This window comes from Acanthochromis polyacanthus, chromosome 12 (genome assembly GCF_021347895.1).
Source record: "Acanthochromis polyacanthus isolate Apoly-LR-REF ecotype Palm Island chromosome 12, KAUST_Apoly_ChrSc, whole genome shotgun sequence".
Lineage (NCBI taxonomy): Eukaryota > Metazoa > Chordata > Actinopteri > Pomacentridae > Acanthochromis > Acanthochromis polyacanthus.
Genome location: NC_067124.1, coordinates 41,573,471 through 41,591,380, shown reverse-complemented (window position 1 = coordinate 41,591,380; position 17,910 = coordinate 41,573,471). Strand labels below are relative to the sequence as shown.

Sequence of the window (17,910 nt, the reverse complement as noted above, 5' to 3'; positions counted from 1 at the left end):
GACATCCTAAACTATGACTGATTGTCGACTTCTGGACGACATACTAACCTATGACGTTTTTGTCCACATTTTGGACGACATACTGAACTTTGAAATTTTTATCACATTTTGGACGACATACTAAACTATGACGTTTTTGTCACATTTTGGACGACATCCTAAACTATGACCTGTTTGTCGACTTCTTGGACGACATCCTAAACTATGACCTGATTGTCGACTTCTTGGACGACATACTAACTATGACGTTTTTGTCCACATTTTGCACGACATACTAAACTATGACGTTTTTATCACATTTTGGACGACATACTAAACTATGAAGTTTTTGTCACATTTTGGACGACATACTAAACTATGACGTTTTTGTCCACATTTTGGACGACATACGAAACTTGACGTTTTGTCGACATTTTGGACGACATACGAAACTATGACGTTTTTGTCGACATTTTGGACGACATACTAAACTATGACGTTTTCTCAAATTTTGGACGACATACTAAACTATGACGTTTTTAATCACATTTTGGACGACATACGAAACTATGACTTTTTGTCGACATTTTGGACGACATACGAACTTTGAAATTTTTATCACATTTTGGACGACATACTAAACTATGACGTTTTTGTCACATTTTGGACGACATCCTAAACTATGACCTGTTTGTCGACTTTGGACGACATCCTAAACTATGACCTGATTGTCGACTTCTTGGGACGACATACTAACCTATGACGTTTTTGTCCACATTTGGAACGACATACTAAACTATGACGTTTTTGTCACATTTGGACGACATACTAAACTATGACGTTTTTGTCCACGTTTTGGACGACATACTAAACTATGACTTTTTTTCCATATTTGGACGACATACTAAACTATGACGTTGTGTCCACATTTTGGACGACATACTAAACTATGACTTTTTGTCCACATTTTGGACGACATACTAAACTATGACGTTTTCGTCCACGTTTGGACGACATACTAAACTATGACATTTTTTTCCATATTTGGACGACATACTAAACTATGACGTTGTTGTCCACATTTTGGACGACATACTAAACTATGACGTTTTTGTAACCTTTTGGACGACATATGAAACTATGACGTTTTTGTCGACTTTTGGACGACATACTCACCTATGACGTTTTTGTAACCTTTTGGACGACATATGAAACTATGACGTTTTTGTCAACAATTGGACGCCATACTAAACTATGACGTTTTTGTCCACATTTTGGAGGACATACTAAACTATGACGTTTTCGTCGACTTTTGGATGACATACGAAACTATGATGTTTTTGTCACATTTTGGACGAGATAGTAAACTATGACGTTTTTGTCAACTTTTAGGACGACATACTAACTATGACGTTTTGTCCACGTTTGGACGACATACTAAACTATGACATTTTTTCCATATTTTGGACGACATACTAAACAATGACGTTGTTGTCCACATTTTGGACGACATACTAAACTATGACGTTTTGTCGACTTTTTGGACGACATACGAAACTATGATGTTTTTGTCACATTTTGGACGAGATAGTAAACTATGACGTTTTTGTCGACTTTTAGGACGACATACTAAACTATGACGTTTTTGTCCACGTTTGGACGACATACTAAACTATGACATTTTATTCCATACTTTGGACGACATACTAAACTATGACGTTGTGTCCACATTTTGGACGACATACTAAACTATGACATTTTTGTCCACATTTTGGACGAATACTAAACTATGACGTTTTTGTCCACGTTTTGGACGACATACTAAACTATGACATTTTTTTCCATATTTTGGACGACATACTAAACTATGACGTTGTTGTCCACATTTTGGACGACATACTAAACTATGACGTTTTTGTCGAGTTTTTGGACGGCATACTATACGACGATGTTTTTGGTCATATTTTGGACGTCTGGGATTTGTATGATATTTCTACAAAAATGAGTTTTGATACCAACTGTTTTTATACTAATGTTTTCATACTAACTGCTTGCTTTTATAGATTCCTATTCCAAATGTTTTACACTGTGTGCTGTTTCAGAGAGAAAAGTACGAGGACTGTTCAAGGTTATGCTGGAAAACTCTGTTCCACAGGTAAGAACAACTGCTTCGGTCTTGGTACCCAGAGCACAGCAAACCAGAGCAGGAGCAGAACAAGATGGCGGCTCATACACAAAGGAAGGGTCAGATGCACAGAAGACCACCAATCAGAAGAAAGACACATCCTGAGTGCTTACGCACCTTTGAAACTGGATTTGAGGCTGGGTCAGGGGAAGAATAGCGTTTCAGACAACATGAACTGACAATATCCTGTTGTGACACTGATACAAGTTTGGAGCTCTGGCTGCTATATTCAATCTACTGTTGAATAAACATGTTTAATGAGACCAAAATACCTTGTCCTGTCATTTCATTCAACGAACGCGGAGGAGCTATCTCACACAGTCTGATTGTGGGTGGAATGAGATTTTGCTAAAACAGACAACTTACAAAACTATGAAGTTTTTGTCCACATTTGAACGACATACTAACCTATGACGTTTTTGTCGACTTTTTGGACGACATACTAAACTATGACGTTTTGTCGACTTTTTGACGACATACTAAACTATGACGTTTTGTCCACATTTTGGACGACATACTAAACTATGACGTTTTATCATATTTGGACGACATACGAAACTATGACGCTTTTGTCCACATCTTGTACGACATACTAAACTATGACGTTTTTATCACATTTTGGACGACATACGAAACTGTGACGTTTTTGTCGACATTTTGGACGACATACGAAACTGTGACGTTTTTGTCGACATTTTGACGACATACTAAACTATGACGTTTTTATCACATTTTGGACGACATACGAAACTATGACGTTTTTGTCACATTTTGGACGACATACGAAAACTATGACGTTTTTGTCGACATTTGGACGACATACGAAACTATGACGTTTTTGTCGACATTTGGACGACATACTAAACTACGACGTTTTTGCCACATTTTGGACGACATAGTAAACTATGATGTTTTTGTCCACATTTTGGACGACAGTAAACAATGACGTTTTCGTCGACTTTTTGGACGACATACGAAACTATGACGTTTTTATCACATTTTGGACGAACATACTAAACATGACGTTTTGTCCACGTTTTGGACGACATTACTAAACTATGATGTGTTTTCCATATTTGGACGACATACTAAACTATGACGTTTTTGTCCACATTTTGACGACATACTAAACTATGACGTTTTTTGTCGACTTTTTGGACGACATACTAAACTATGACGTTTTGTCACCTTTTGGACGACATCCTTAAACTATGACCTGTTTGTCGACTTCTTGGACGACATCCTAAACTATGACCTGTTTGTCGACTTCTTGGACGACATACTAACCTATGACGTTTTTGTCCACATTTTGGACGACATACTAAAACTATGACGTTTTTATCACATTTTGGACGACAAACGAAACTATGACGTTTTTGTCGACATTTGGACGACATACTAAACTATGACGTTTTTGTCACATTTTGGACGACATACTAAACTATGACGGTTTTGTCACATTTTGGACACATACTGAACTTTGAAATTTTTATCACATTTTGGACGACATACTAAACTATGAGTTTTTTGTCGACTTTTGGATGACATACTGAACTATGACGTTTTTGTCACCTTTTGGACGACATCCAAAACTATGACCTGTTGTCGACTTCTTGGACGACATACTAAACTATGACGTTTTTGTCGACATTTTGGACGACATACTAAACTATGACGTTGTTGTCCACATTTTGGACGACATACTAAACTATGACGTTTTTGTCACATTTTGGACGACATACTAAACTATGACGTTTTTGTCCAACGTTTTGGATGACATACTAAACTATGACATTTTTTTCCATATTTTGGACGACATACTAAACTATGACGTTGTTGTCCACGTTTTGGACGACATACTAAACTATGACGTTTTTTTCCATATTTTGGACGACATACTAAACTATGACGTTGTTGTCCACATTTGGACGACATACTAAACTATGACGTTTTTGTCCACATTTGGACGACATACTAAACTATGACGTTTTCTCCACGTTTTGGACGACATACTAAACTATGACATTTTTTTCCATATTTGGACGACATACTAAACTATGACGTTGTTGTCCACATTTTGGACGACATACTAAACTATGACGTTTTTGTAACCTTTTGGACGACATATGAAACTATGACGTTTTTGTCGACTTTTTGGACGACATACTCACCTATGACGTTTTGTAACCTTTGGACGACATATGAAACTATGACGTTTTTGTCAACAATTTGGACGCCATACTAAACTATGACGTTTTTGTCCACATTTTGGAGGACATACTAAACTATGACGTTTTCGTGGACTTTTTGGACGACATACGAAACTATGATGTTTTTGTCACATTTTGGACGAGATAGTAAACTATGACGTTTTTGTCAACTTTTAGGACGACATACTAAACTATGACGTTTTTGTCCACGTTTTGGACGACATACTAAACTATGACATTTTTTTCCATATTTTGGACGACATACTAAACAATGACGTTGTTGTCCACATTTTGGACGACATACTAAACTATGACGTTTTTGTCGACTTTTTGGACGACATACGAAACTATGATGTTTTTGTCACATTTTGGACGAGATAGTAAACTATGACGTTTTTTGTCGACTTTTAGGACGACATACTAAACTATGACGTTGTTGTCCACATTTTGGACGACATACTAAACTATGACATTTTTGTCGACATTTTGGACGACATACTAAACTATGACGTTTTTGTCCACGTTTTGGACGACATACTAAACTATGACATTTTTTTCCATATTTTGGACGACATACTAAACTATGACGTTGTTGTCCACATTTTGGACGACATACTAAACTATGACGTTTTTGTCGAGTTTTGGACGGCATACTATACGACGATGTTTTTGGTCATATTTTGGACGTCTGGGATTTGTATGATATTTCTACAAAATGAGTTTGATACCAAACTGTTTTTATACTAATTGTTTTCATACTAACTGCTTGCTTTTATAGATTCCTATTCCAAATGTTTTACACTGTGTGCTGTTTCAGAGAAGAAAAGTACGAGGACTGTTTCAAGGTTATGCTGGAAAACTCTGTTCCACAGGTAAGAACAACTGCTTCGGTCTTGGTACCCAGAGCACAGCAAACCAGAGCAGGAGCAGAACAAGATGGCGGCTCATACACAAAGGAAGGGGTCAGATGCACAGAAGACCACCAATCAGAAGAAAGACACATCCTGAGTGCTTACGCACCTTTGAAACTGGATTTGAGGCTGGGTCAGGGGAAGAATAGCGTTTCAGACAACATGAACTGACAATATCCTGTTGTTGACACTGATACAAGTTTGGAGCTCTGGCTGCTATATTCAATCTACTGTTGAATAAACATGTTTAATGAGACCAAAATACCATGTCCTGTCATTTCATTCAACGAACGCGGAGGAGCTATCTCACACAGTCTGATTGTGGGTGGAATGAGATTTTGCTAAAACAGACAACTTACAAAACTATGAAGTTTTTGTCCACATTTGAACGACATACTAACCTATGACGTTTTTGTCGACTTTTTGGACGACATACTAAACTATGACGTTTTTGTCGACTTTTTGGACGACATACTAAACTATGACGTTTTTGTCCACATTTTGGACGACATACTAAACTATGACGTTTTTATCATATTTTGGACGACATACGAAACTATGACGCTTTTGTCCACATCTTGTACGACATACTAAACTATGACGTTTTTATCACATTTTGGACGACATACGAAACTGTGACGTTTTTGTCGACATTTTGGACGACATACGAAACTGTGACGTTTTTGTCGACATTTTGGACGACATACTAAACTATGACGTTTTTATCACATTTTGGACGACATACTAAACTATGACGTTTTTGTCACATTTTGGACGACATACGAAACTATGACGTTTTTGTCGACATTTTGGACGACATACGAAACTATGACGTTTTTGTCGACATTTTGGACGACATACTAAACTACGACGTTTTTGCCACATTTTGGACGACATAGTAAACTATGATGTTTTTGTCCACATTTTGGACGACAGTAAACAATGACGTTTTCGTCGACTTTTTGGACGACATACGAAACTATGACGTTTTTATCACATTTTGGACGACATACTAAACTATGACGTTTTTGTCCACGTTTTGGACGACATACTAAAACTATGATGTTTTTTTCCACATTTTGGACGACATACTAAACTATGACGTTTTTGTCCACATTTTGGACGACATACTAAACTATGACGTTTTTGTCGACATTTTGGACGACATACTAAACTATGACGTTTTTGTCACATTTTGGACGACATACGAAACTATGATGTTTTTGTCGACTTCTTGGACGACATCCTAAACTATGACCTGTTTGTCGACTTCTTGGACGACATACTAACCTATGACGTTTTTGTCCACATTTTGGACGACATACTAAACTATGACGTTTTTATCACATTTTGGACGACAAACGAAACTATGACGTTTTTGTCGACATTTTGGACGACATACTAAACTATGACGTTTTTGTCGACATTTTGGACGACATACTAAACTATGACGGTTTTGTCACATTTTGGACGACATACTGAACTTTGAAATTTTTATCACATTTTGGACGACATACTAAACTATGAGTTTTTGTCGACTTTTTGGATGACATACTGAACTATGACGTTTTTGTCACCTTTTGGACGACATCCAAAACTATGACCTGTTTGTCGACTTCTTGGACGACATACTAACCTATGACGTTTTTGTCCACATTTGGACGACATACTAAACTATGACGTTGTTGTCCACATTTTGGACGACATACTAAACTATGACGTTTTTGTCACATTTTGGACGACATACTAAACTATGACGTTTTTGTCCACGTTTTGGATGACATACTAAACTATGACATTTTTTTCCATATTTTGGACGACATACTAAACTATGACGTTGTTGTCCACATTTTGGACGACATACTAAACTATGACGTTGCTGTCCACATTTTGGACGACATACTAAACTATGACGTTTTTGTCCACGTTTTGGATGACATACTAAACAATGACATTTTTTTCCATATTTTGGACGACATACTAAACTATGACGTTGTTGTCCACATTTTGGACAACATACTTAACTATGACGTTTTGTCCACATTTTGGACGACATACTAAAGTATGATGTTTTTGTCACATTTTGGACGACATACGAAACTATGACGTTTTTGTCGACATTTTGGACGACATACTAAACAATGACGTTTTTATCACATTTTGGACAACATACTAAACTATGACGTTTTTGTCACATTTTGGACGACATATGAAACTGTGACGCTTTTGTCCACATTTTGGACGACATACTAAACTATGACGTTTTTGTCGAGTTTTTGGACGGCATACTATACGACGATGTTTTTGGTCATATTTTGGACGTCTGGGATTTGTATGATATTTCTACAAAATGAGTTTTGATACCAACTGTTTTTATACTAATTGTTTTCATACTAACTGCTTGCTTTTATAGATTCCTATTCCAAATGTTTTACACTGTGTGCTGTTTCAGAGAAGAAAAGTACGAGGACTGTTTCAAGGTTATGCTGGAAAACTCTGTTCCACAGGTAAGAACAACTGCTTCGGTCTTGGTACCCAGAGCACAGCAAACCAGAGCAGGAGCAGAACAAGATGGCGGCTCATACACAAAGGAAGGGGTCAGATGCACAGAAGACCACCAATCAGAAGAAAGACACTTCCTGAGTGCTTACGCACCTTTGAAACTGGATTTGAGGCTGGGTCAGGGGAAGAATAGCGTTTCAGACAACATGAACTGACAATATCCTGTTGTTGACACTGATACAAGTTTGGAGCTCTGGCTGCTATATTCAATCTACTGTTGAATAAACATGTTTAATGAGACCTAAATACCTTGTCCTGCCATTCATTCAACGAACGCGGAGGAGCTATCTCACACAGTCTGATTGTGGGTGGAATGAGATTTTGCTAAAAAAGACGACTTACAAAACTATGACGTTTTTATCACATTTTGGACGACATACTAAACTATGACGTTTTTGTCACATTTTGGACGACATACGAAACTATGACGTTTTTGTCGACTTTTTGGACGACATACTAAACTATGACGTTTTTGTCCACATTTTGGACGACATACTAAACTATGACGTTTTTATCATATTTTGGACGACATACGAAACTATGACGCTTTTGTCCACATCTTGTACGACATACTAAACTATGACGTTTTTATCACATTTTGGACGACATACGAAACTGTGACGTTTTTGTCGACATTTTGGACGACATACGAAACTGTGACGTTTTTGTCGACATTTTGGACGACATACTAAACTATGACGTTTTTATCACATTTTGGACGACATACGAAACTATGACGTTTTTGTCACATTTTGGACGACATACGAAACTATGACGTTTTTGTCGACATTTTGGACGACATACGAAACTATGACGTTTTTGTCGACATTTTGGACGACATACTAAACTACGACGTTTTTGCCACATTTTGGACGACATAGTAAACTATGATGTTTTTGTCCACATTTTGGACGACAGTAAACAATGACGTTTTCGTCGACTTTTTGGACGACATACGAAACTATGACGTTTTTATCACATTTTGGACGACATACTAAACTATGACGTTTTTGTCCACGTTTTGGACGACATACTAAACTATGATGTTTTTTTCCATATTTTGGACGACATACTAAACTATGACGTTTTTGTCCACATTTTGGACGACATACTAAACTATGACGTTTTTGTCGACTTTTTGGACGACATACTAAACTATGACGTTTTTGTCACCTTTTGGACGACATCCTAAACTATGACCTGTTTGTCGACTTCTTGGACGACATCCTAAACTATGACCTGTTTGTCGACTTCTTGGACGACATACTAACCTATGACGTTTTTGTCCACATTTTGGACGACATACTAAACTATGACGTTTTTATCACATTTTGGACGACAAACGAAACTATGACGTTTTTGTCGACATTTTGGACGACATACTAAACTATGACGTTTTTGTCGACATTTTGGACGACATACTAAACTATGACGGTTTTGTCACATTTTGGACGACATACTGAACTTTGAAATTTTTATCACATTTTGGACGACATACTAAACTATGAGTTTTTTGTCGACTTTTTGGATGACATACTGAACTATGACGTTTTTGTCACCTTTTGGACGACATCCAAAACTATGACCTGTTTGTCGACTTCTTGGACGACATACTAAACTATGACGTTTTTGTCCACATTTTGGACGACATACTAAACTATGACGTTGTTGTCCACATTTTGGACGACATACTAAACTATGACGTTTTTGTCACATTTTGGACGACATACTAAACTATGACGTTTTTGTCCACGTTTTGGATGACATACTAAACTATGACATTTTTTCCATATTTTGGACGACATACTAAACTATGACGTTGTTGTCCACGTTTTGGACGACATACTAAACTATGACGTTTTTTTTCCATATTTTGGACGACATACTAAACTATGACGTTGTTGTCCACATTTTGGACGACATACTAAACTATGACGTTTTTGTCCACATTTTGGACGACATACTAAACTATGACGTTTTCGTCCACGTTTTGGACGACATACTAAACTATGACATTTTTTTCCATATTTTGGACGACATACTAAACTATGACGTTGTTGTCCACATTTTGGACGACATACTAAACTATGACGTTTTTGTAACCTTTTGGACGACATATGAAACTATGACGTTTTTGTCGACTTTTTGGACGACATACTCACCTATGACGTTTTTGTAACCTTTTGGACGACATATGAAACTATGACGTTTTTGTCAACAATTTGGACGCCATACTAAACTATGACGTTTTTGTCCACATTTTGGAGGACATACTAAACTATGACGTTTTCGTGGACTTTTTGGACGACATACGAAACTATGATGTTTTTGTCACATTTTGGACGAGATAGTAAACTATGACGTTTTTGTCAACTTTTAGGACGACATACTAAACTATGACGTTTTTGTCCACGTTTTGGACGACATACTAAACTATGACATTTTTTTCCATATTTTGGACGACATACTAAACAATGACGTTGTTGTCCACATTTTGGACGACATACTAAACTATGACGTTTTTGTCGACTTTTTGGACGACATACGAAACTATGATGTTTTTGTCACATTTTGGACGAGATAGTAAACTATGACGTTTTTGTCGACTTTTAGGACGACATACTAAACTATGACGTTGTTGTCCACATTTTGGACGACATACTAAACTATGACATTTTTGTCGACATTTTGGACGACATACTAAACTATGACGTTTTTGTCCACGTTTTGGACGACATACTAAACTATGACATTTTTTCCATATTTTGGACGACATACTAAACTATGACGTTGTTGTCCACATTTTGGACGACATACTAAACTATGACGTTTTTGTCGAGTTTTTGGACGGCATACTATACGACGATGTTTTTGGTCATATTTTGGACGTCTGGGATTTGTATGATATTTCTACAAAATGAGTTTTGATACCAACTGTTTTTATACTAATTGTTTCATACTAACTGCTTGCTTTTATAGATTCCTATTCCAAATGTTTTACACTGTGTGCTGTTTCAGAGAAGAAAAGTACGAGGACTGTTTCAAGGTTATGCTGGAAAACTCTGTTCCACAGGTAAGAACAACTGCTTCGGTCTTGGTACCCAGAGCACAGCAAACCAGAGCAGGAGCAGAACAAGATGGCGGCTCATACACAAAGGAAGGGGTCAGATGCACAGAAGACCACCAATCAGAAGAAAGACACATCCTGAGTGCTTACGCACCTTTGAAACTGGATTTGAGGCTGGGTCAGGGGAAGAATAGCGTTTCAGACAACATGAACTGACAATATCCTGTTGTTGACACTGATACAAGTTTGGAGCTCTGGCTGCTATATTCAATCTACTGTTGAATAAACATGTTTAATGAGACCAAAATACCATGTCCTGTCATTTCATTCAACGAACGCGGAGGAGCTATCTCACACAGTCTGATTGTGGGTGGAATGAGATTTTGCTAAAACAGACAACTTACAAAACTATGAAGTTTTTGTCCACATTTTGAACGACATACTAACCTATGACGTTTTTGTCGACTTTTTGGACGACATACTAAACTATGACGTTTTTGTCGACTTTTTGGACGACATACTAAACTATGACGTTTTTGTCCACATTTTGGACGACATACTAAACTATGACGTTTTTATCATATTTTGGACGACATACGAAACTATGACGCTTTTGTCCACATCTTGTACGACATACTAAACTATGACGTTTTTATCACATTTTGGACGACATACGAAACTGTGACGTTTTTGTCGACATTTTGGACGACATACGAAACTGTGACGTTTTTGTCGACATTTTGGACGACATACTAAACTATGACGTTTTTATCACATTTTGGACGACATACTAAACTATGACGTTTTTGTCACATTTTGGACGACATACGAAACTATGACGTTTTTGTCGACATTTTGGACGACATACGAAACTATGACGTTTTTGTCGACATTTTGGACGACATACTAAACTACGACGTTTTTGCCACATTTTGGACGACATAGTAAACTATGATGTTTTTGTCCACATTTTGGACGACAGTAAACAATGACGTTTTCGTCGACTTTTTGGACGACATACGAAACTATGACGTTTTTATCACATTTTGGACGACATACTAAACTATGACGTTTTTGTCCACGTTTTGGACGACATACTAAACTATGATGTTTTTTTCCACATTTTGGACGACATACTAAACTATGACGTTTTTGTCCACATTTTGGACGACATACTAAACTATGACGTTTTTGTCGACATTTTGGACGACATACTAAACTATGACGTTTTTGTCACATTTTGGACGACATACGAAACTATGATGTTTTTGTCGACTTCTTGGACGACATCCTAAACTATGACCTGTTTGTCGACTTCTTGGACGACATACTAACCTATGACGTTTTTGTCCACATTTTGGACGACATACTAAACTATGACGTTTTTATCACATTTTGGACGACAAACGAAACTATGACGTTTTTGTCGACATTTTGGACGACATACTAAACTATGACGTTTTTGTCGACATTTTGGACGACATACTAAACTATGACGGTTTTGTCACATTTTGGACGACATACTGAACTTTGAAATTTTTATCACATTTTGGACGACATACTAAACTATGAGTTTTTTGTCGACTTTTTGGATGACATACTGAACTATGACGTTTTTGTCACCTTTTGGACGACATCCAAAACTATGACCTGTTTGTCGACTTCTTGGACGACATACTAACCTATGACGTTTTTGTCCACATTTTGGACGACATACTAAACTATGACGTTGTTGTCCACATTTTGGACGACATACTAAACTATGACGTTTTTGTCACATTTTGGACGACATACTAAACTATGACGTTTTTGTCCACGTTTTGGATGACATACTAAACTATGACATTTTTTTCCATATTTTGGACGACATACTAAACTATGACGTTGTTGTCCACATTTTGGACGACATACTAAACTATGACGTTGCTGTCCACATTTTGGACGACATACTAAACTATGACGTTTTTGTCCACGTTTTGGATGACATACTAAACAATGACATTTTTTTCCATATTTTGGACGACATACTAAACTATGACGTTGTTGTCCACATTTTGGACAACATACTTAACTATGACGTTTTTGTCCACATTTTGGACGACATACTAAAGTATGATGTTTTTGTCACATTTTGGACGACATACGAAACTATGACGTTTTTGTCGACATTTTGGACGACATACTAAACAATGACGTTTTTATCACATTTTGGACAACATACTAAACTATGACGTTTTTGTCACATTTTGGACGACATATGAAACTGTGACGCTTTTGTCCACATTTTGGACGACATACTAAACTATGACGTTTTTGTCGAGTTTTTGGACGGCATACTATACGACGATGTTTTTGGTCATATTTTGGACGTCTGGGATTTGTATGATATTTCTACAAAATGAGTTTTGATACCAACTGTTTTTATACTAATTGTTTTCATACTAACTGCTTGCTTTTATAGATTCCTATTCCAAATGTTTTACACTGTGTGCTGTTTCAGAGAAGAAAAGTACGAGGACTGTTTCAAGGTTATGCTGGAAAACTCTGTTCCACAGGTAAGAACAACTGCTTCGGTCTTGGTACCCAGAGCACAGCAAACCAGAGCAGGAGCAGAACAAGATGGCGGCTCATACACAAAGGAAGGGGTCAGATGCACAGAAGACCACCAATCAGAAGAAAGACACTTCCTGAGTGCTTACGCACCTTTGAAACTGGATTTGAGGCTGGGTCAGGGGAAGAATAGCGTTTCAGACAACATGAACTGACAATATCCTGTTGTTGACACTGATACAAGTTTGGAGCTCTGGCTGCTATATTCAATCTACTGTTGAATAAACATGTTTAATGAGACCTAAATACCTTGTCCTGCCATTCATTCAACGAACGCGGAGGAGCTATCTCACACAGTCTGATTGTGGGTGGAATGAGATTTTGCTAAAAAAGACGACTTACAAAACTATGACGTTTTTATCACATTTTGGACGACATACTAAACTATGACGTTTTTGTCACATTTTGGACGACATACGAAACTATGATGTTTTTGTCGACATTTTGGACGACATACTAAACTATGACGCTTTTGTCCACATTTTGGACGACATACTAAACTATGACGTTTTTGTCGACTTTTTGGACGACATACTAAACTATGACGTTTTCGTCGACTTTTTGGACGACATACGAAACTATGACGTTTTTATCACATTTTGGACGACATACTAAACTATGACGTTTTTGTCCACGTTTTGGACGACATACTAAACTATGATGTTTTTTTCCACATTTTGGACGACATACTAAACTATGACGTTTTTGTCCACATTTTGGACGACATACTAAACTATGACGTTTTTGTCGACATTTTGGACGACATACTAAACTATGACGTTTTTGTCACATTTTGGACGACATACGAAACTATGATGTTTTTGTCGACTTCTTGGACGACATCCTAAACTATGACCTGTTTGTCGACTTCTTGGACGACATACTAACCTATGACGTTTTTGTCCACATTTTGGACGACATACTAAACTATGACGTTTTTATCACATTTTGGACGACAAACGAAACTATGACGTTTTTGTCGACATTTTGGACGACATACTAAACTATGACGTTTTTGTCGACATTTTGGACGACATACTAAACTATGACGGTTTTGTCACATTTTGGACGACATACTGAACTTTGAAATTTTTATCACATTTTGGACGACATACTAAACTATGAGTTTTTTGTCGACTTTTTGGATGACATACTGAACTATGACGTTTTTGTCACCTTTTGGACGACATCCAAAACTATGACCTGTTTGTCGACTTCTTGGACGACATACTAACCTATGACGTTTTTGTCCACATTTTGGACGACATACTAAACTATGACGTTGTTGTCCACATTTTGGACGACATACTAAACTATGACGTTTTTGTCACATTTTGGACGACATACTAAACTATGACGTTTTTGTCCACGTTTTGGATGACATACTAAACTATGACATTTTTTTCCATATTTTGGACGACATACTAAACTATGACGTTGTTGTCCACATTTTGGACGACATACTAAACTATGACGTTGCTGTCCACATTTTGGACGACATACTAAACTATGACGTTTTTGTCCACGTTTTGGATGACATACTAAACAATGACATTTTTTTCCATATTTTGGACGACATACTAAACTATGACGTTGTTGTCCACATTTTGGACAACATACTTAACTATGACGTTTTTGTCCACATTTTGGACGACATACTAAAGTATGATGTTTTTGTCACATTTTGGACGACATACGAAACTATGACGTTTTTGTCGACATTTTGGACGACATACTAAACAATGACGTTTTTATCACATTTTGGACAACATACTAAACTATGACGTTTTTGTCACATTTTGGACGACATATGAAACTGTGACGCTTTTGTCCACATTTTGGACGACATACTAAACTATGACGTTTTTGTCGAGTTTTTGGACGGCATACTATACGACGATGTTTTTGGTCATATTTTGGACGTCTGGGATTTGTATGATATTTCTACAAAATGAGTTTTGATACCAACTGTTTTTATACTAATTGTTTTCATACTAACTGCTTGCTTTTATAGATTCCTATTCCAAATGTTTTACACTGTGTGCTGTTTCAGAGAAGAAAAGTACGAGGACTGTTTCAAGGTTATGCTGGAAAACTCTGTTCCACAGGTAAGAACAACTGCTTCGGTCTTGGTACCCAGAGCACAGCAAACCAGAGCAGGAGCAGAACAAGATGGCGGCTCATACACAAAGGAAGGGGTCAGATGCACAGAAGACCACCAATCAGAAGAAAGACACTTCCTGAGTGCTTACGCACCTTTGAAACTGGATTTGAGGCTGGGTCAGGGGAAGAATAGCGTTTCAGACAACATGAACTGACAATATCCTGTTGTTGACACTGATACAAGTTTGGAGCTCTGGCTGCTATATTCAATCTACTGTTGAATAAACATGTTTAATGAGACCTAAATACCTTGTCCTGCCATTCATTCAACGAACGCGGAGGAGCTATCTCACACAGTCTGATTGTGGGTGGAATGAGATTTTGCTAAAAAAGACGACTTACAAAACTATGACGTTTTTATCACATTTTGGACGACATACTAAACTATGACGTTTTTGTCACATTTTGGACGACATACGAAACTATGATGTTTTTGTCGACATTTTGGACGACATACTAAACTATGACGCTTTTGTCCACATTTTGGACGACATACTAAACTATGACGTTTTTGTCGACTTTTTGGACGACATACTAAACTATGACGTTTTTGTCCACATTTTGGACGACATACTAAACTACGACGTTTTTGTCACATTTTGGACGACATAGTAAACTATGATGTTTTTGTCCACATTTTGGACGACATACTAAACTATGACGTTTTTGTCCACGTTTTGGACGACATACTAAACTATGATGTTTTTTTTCCATATTTTGGACGACATACTAAACTATGACGTTTTTATCACATTTTTGACGACATACGAAACTATGACGTTTTTGTCGACATTTTGGACGACATACTAAACTATGACATTTTTGTCGACATTTTGGACGACATACTAAACTATGACGGTTTTGTCACATTTTGGACGACATACTGAACTTTGAAATTTTTATCACATTTTGGACGACATACTAAACTATGAGGTTTTTGTCGACTTTTTGGACGACATACTGAACTTTGAAATTTTCATCACATTTTGGACGACATACTAAACTATGACGTTTTTGTCGACTTTTTGGACGACATATTAAACTATGACGTTTTTATCACATTTTGGACGACATACTAAACTATGACGTTTTTGTCCACATTTTGGACGACATACTAAACTGTGACGTTTTTGTCGACATTTTGGATGACATACTAAACTATGACGTTTTTGTCGACATTTTGGACGACATACTAAACTATGACGTTTTTGTCGTCATTTTGGACGACATACTAAACTGACGTTTTTGTGGACATTTTGGACGACATACTAAACAATGACGTTTTTGTCGTCATTTTGGACGACATACTAAACTGACGTTTTTGTGGACATTTTGGACGACATACTAAACAATGACGTTTTTGTCCACATTTTGGACGACATACTAAACTATGACGTTTTTGTCGTCATTTTGGACGACATACTAAACTATGACGTTTTTGTCGACATTTTGGACGACATACTAAACAATGACGTTTTTGTCCACATTTTGGACGACATACTAAACTGTGACGTTTTTGTCGACATTTTGGATGACATACTAAACTATGACGTTTTTGTCGACATTTTGGACGACATACTAAACTATGACGTTTTTGTCGTCATTTTGGACGACATACTAAACTGACGTTTTTGTGGACATTTTGGACGACATACTAAACTATGACGTTTTTGTCGACATTTTGGACGACATACTAAACAATGACGTTTTTGTCCACATTTTGGACGACATACTAAACTGTGACGTTTTTGTCGTCATTTTGGACGACATACTAAACTATGACGTTTTTATCACATTTTGGACGACATACTAAACTATGACGTTTTTGTCGACTTTTTGGACGACATACTAAACTATGACGTTTTTATCACATTTTGGACGACATACTAAACTATGACGTTTTTGTCCACATTTTGGACGACATACTAAACTGTGACGTTTTTGTCGACATTTTGGATGACATACTAAACTATGACGTTTTTGTCGACATTTTGGACGACATACTAAACTATGACGTTTTTGTCGTCATTTTGGACGACATACTAAACTGACGTTTTTGTCGACATTTTGGACGACATACTAAACAATGACGTTTTTGTCCACATTTTGGACGACATACTAAACTATGACGTCTTTGTCGTCATTTTGGACGACATACTAAACTATGACGTTTTTGTCCACATTTTGGACGACATACTGAACTTTGAAATTTTTATCACATTT

At 37.0% G+C, this 17,910-nt stretch overlaps 1 long non-coding RNA gene across 1 annotated transcript; it reads right to left on the bottom strand.

Annotated features, from left to right (window-relative positions):
* Positions 1-2,222: 2,222 nt before the first annotated feature.
* Positions 2,223-16,928, bottom strand: LOC127536582 (uncharacterized). The gene is made up of 3 exons (XR_007945643.1): positions 11,225-16,928; positions 7,941-8,096; positions 2,223-2,281 (listed from the first exon to the last, which is right to left on the bottom strand). It is a non-coding gene; the product is annotated as an uncharacterized LOC127536582 (long non-coding RNA).
* Between the last annotated feature and the right edge of the window lie 982 nt (positions 16,929-17,910).